Genomic DNA, 3,815 nt, shown 5'->3' with positions numbered 1-3,815 from the left:
CCAGCCATATTTTGACAAGACACCTCCCCCTAATAATGCCCCACACATAGAAATACTGTCCATGCAGTATTTAACTTGTGTTTTTTCTAAAATTTGATTTTCACTTTTTGGAGGTTCATTTGCTCCTCTGACACTCTTTCAGCTTCAATCTTACTCGATCTAGCTTTCCCAAGGCTCGATCTAGCTCTATTCGCCCCACCAGAGGGCTCTCTAAGACACTTCGGTCTTAGTGTTAGCTCCGGTCTTGCTCAATCGTGCTTGCTGAAGGCGCGATCAAGCTTTAGTTAGCTTCTCGTACTTTCTCTTGGCCTCTCTAGGAGGACCAGACAGACCTCTCGGTCTATCGTTTAGCTTCAGTCCTGCTCGATCTAGCTTTCCCAAGGCTCGATCTAGCTCTATTCGCCCCGCTAGAGGGCTCTCTAAGACCCCTCGGTCTTAGTGTTAGCTCCGGTACAGCTCGGTCGTGCTTGCTGAAGGCCCGATCAAGCTTTAGTTGGCTTCTCGTACTTTCTCTTGGCCTCTCTAGGAGGACCAGACAGACCTCTCGGTCTCTTGCTTAGCTTCAGTCCTGCTCGATCTAGCTTGCCCAAGGCTTGATCAAGCTCTATTCGCCCCGCTAGAGGGCTCTCTAAGACCCCTCGGTCTTAGTGTTAGCTCCGGTACAGCTCGGTCGTGCTTGCTGAAGGCCCGATCAAGCTTTAGTTAGCTTCTCGTTTTTTCTCTTGGCCTCTCTAGGAGGACCAGACAGACCTCTCGGTCTATCGTTTAGCTTCAGTCCTGCTCGATCTAGCTTTCCCAAGGCTCGATCTAGCTCTATTCGCCCCGCTAGAGGGCTCTCTAAGACCCCTCGGTCTTAGTGTTAGCTCCGGTACAGCTCGGTCGTGCTTGCTGAAGGCCCGATCAAGCTTTAGTTGGCTTCTCGTACTTTCTCTTGGCCTCTCTAGGAGGACCAGACAGACCTCTCGGTCTATCCTTTAGCTTCAGTCCTGCTCGATCTAGCTTTCCCAAGGCTCGATCTAGCTCTATTCGCCCCGCTAGAGGGCTCTCTAAGACCCCTCGGTCTTAGTGTTATCTCCTGTAATGCCTAACCAAGCTTACTACAGGCCTTGGTCAGGTCTTTATCGGTCACCGATTAGTAACAGACCGATCATAGGGCCTTCCACCCTATCTGGGTTGAGGTCTTTAGTCCAGCCATATTTTGACAAGACACCTCCCCCTAATAATGCCCCACACATAGAATTACTGTTTATGCAGCTTTTCACTTGTGAAATTTTTAATTTTCGCAATTATTATAGAATAAGTGTTTGCGCAGCTTTTCATAGGTCGAGCTCTAGCTAGCTAGCTCAAGCTAGCTAGCTAGCTCAAGCTCAAGCTATCTAGCTCAAGCTCAAGCCAGCTAGCTCAAGCTCAAGCTAGCTAGCTAGCTCAAGCTCAAGCTAGCTAGCTAGCTCAAGCTCAAGCTAGCTAGCTCAAGCTCAAGCTAGCTAGCTCAAGCTCAAGCTAGCTAGCTAGCTCAAGCTCAAGCTCAAGCTAGCTAGCTCAAGCTCAAGCTCAAGCTAGCTAGCTAGCTCAAGCTCAAGCTAGCTAGCTAGCTCAAGCTCAAGCTAGCTAGCTAGCTCAAGCTCAAGCTAGCTAGCTCAAGCTCAAGCTCAAGCTCAAGCTAGCTAGCTAGCTCAAGCTAGCTAGCTAGCTCAAGCTCAAGCTAGCTAGCTAGCTCAAGTTCAAGCTAGCTAGCTAGCTCAAGCTCAAGCTAGCTAGCTAGCTCAAGCTCAAGCTAGCTAGCTCAAGCTCAAGCTAGCTAGCTCAAGCTCAAGCTAGCTAGCTAGCTCAAGCTCAAGCTCAAGCTAGCTAGCTCAAGCTCAAGCTCAAGCTAGCTAGCTAGCTCAAGCTCAAGCTAGCTAGCTAGCTCAAGCTCAAGCTCAAGCTAGCTAGCTAGCTCAAGTTCAAGCTAGCTAGCTAGCTCAAGCTCAAGCTAGCTAGCTCAAGCTCAAGCTAGCTAGCTCAAGCTCAAGCCAGCTAGCTCAAGCTCAAGCTCAAGCTAGCTAGCTAGCTCAAGCACAAGCTAGCTAGCTAGCTCAATCTCAAGCTAGCTAGCTCAAGCTCAAGCTAGCTAGCTCAAGCTCAAGCTAGCTAGCTAGCTCAAGCTCAAGCTCAAGCTAGCTAGCTCAAGCTCAAGCTCAAGCTAGCTAGCTAGCTCAAGCTCAAGCTAGCTAGCTAGCTCAAGCTCAAGCTCAAGCTAGCTAGCTCAAGCTCAAGCTCAAGCTAGCTAGCTAGCTCAAGCTCAAGCTGGCTAGCTAGCTCAAGCTCAAGCTAGCTAGCTAGCTCAAGCTCAAGCTAGCTAGCTCAAGCTCAAGCTCAAGCTCAAGCTAGCTAGCTAGCTCAAGCTAGCTAGCTAGCTCAAGCTCAAGCTAGCTAGCTAGCTCAAGTTCAAGCTAGCTAGCTAGCTCAAGCTCAAGCTAGCTAGCTAGCTCAAGCTCAAGCTAGCTAGCTCAAGCTCAAGCTAGCTAGCTCAAGCTCAAGCTAGCTAGCTAGCTCAAGCTCAAGCTCAAGCTAGCTAGCTCAAGCTCAAGCTCAAGCTAGCTAGCTAGCTCAAGCTCAAGCTAGCTAGCTAGCTCAAGCTCAAGCTAGCTAGCTAGCTCAAGTTCAAGCTAGCTAGCTAGCTCAAGCTCAAGCTAGCTAGCTCAAGCTCAAGCTAGCTAGCTCAAACTCAAGCTAGCTAGCTAGCTCAAGTTCAAGCTAGCTAGCTAGCTCAAGCTCAAGCTAGCTAGCTAGCTCAAGCTCAAGCTAGCTAGCTCAAGCTCAAGCTAGCTAGCTCAAGCTCCAGCTAGCTAGCTAGCTCAAGCTCAAGCTCAAGCTAGCTAGCTCAAGCTCAAGCTCAAGCTAGCTAGCTAGCTCAAGCTCAAGCTAGCTAGCTAGCTCAAGCTCAAGCTAGCTAGCTAGCTCAAGTTCAAGCTAGCTAGCTAGCTCAAGCTCAAGCTAGCTAGCTCAAGCTCAAGCTAGCTAGCTCAAGCTCAAGCCAGCTAGCTCAAGCTCAAGCTCAAGCTAGCTAGCTAGCTCAAGCACAAGCTTGCTAGCTAGCTCAAGCTCAAGCTAGCTAGCTCAAGCTCAAGCTAGCTAGCTCAAGCTCAAGCTAGCTAGCTCAAGCTCAAGCTCAAGCTAGCTAGCTAGCTCAAGCACAAGCTTGCTAGCTAGCTCAAGCTCAAGCTAGCTAGCTCAAGCTCAAGCTAGCTAGCTCAAGCTCAAGCTAGCTAGCTAGCTCAAGCTCAAGCTCAAGCTAGCTAGCTCAAGCTCAAGCTCAAGCTAGCTAGCTAGCTCAAGCTCAAGCTAGCTAGCTAGCTCAAGCTCAATTGGGAGCGCTTTTCTCGCACTCTGATTGGCTGCCACTGTTAGGCCATTTGGGAGCGCTTTTCTCGCACTCTGATTGGCTGCCACTGTTAGGCCATTTGGGAGCGCTTTTCTCGCACTCTGATTGGCTGCCAGTGTTAGGCCATTTGGGAGCGCTTTTCTCGCACTCTGATTGGCTGCCAGTGTTAGGCCATTTGGGAGCGCTTTTCTCGCACTCTGATTGGCTGCCAGTGTTAGGCCATTTGGGAGCGCTTTTCTCGCTTTTCTCTTCAGCTTACTTCAGCTAATTTAGAACACAACCGAACATTTGTAGCAAGACACCGCACAACCTTGGCTGCTTGGTTGCCTGAGCACAAGTTCAAGTTCTTTCCCAGTGCCGTAACACGACACTGGAATTTTCACCAAATGTCAACCACCGTTTGCCGTACACTCCGAATTATGTTACGGTGCTTATTGGCTAGAGAAGAACT

The sequence above is a fragment of the Convolutriloba macropyga genome, unplaced genomic scaffold (genome assembly GCF_964194025.1).
Source record: "Convolutriloba macropyga unplaced genomic scaffold, txConMacr16.3 SCAFFOLD_3595, whole genome shotgun sequence".
Taxonomy (NCBI): domain Eukaryota; kingdom Metazoa; phylum Xenacoelomorpha; order Acoela; family Convolutidae; genus Convolutriloba; species Convolutriloba macropyga.
Note: the sequence above shows the minus strand (reverse complement) of the source record.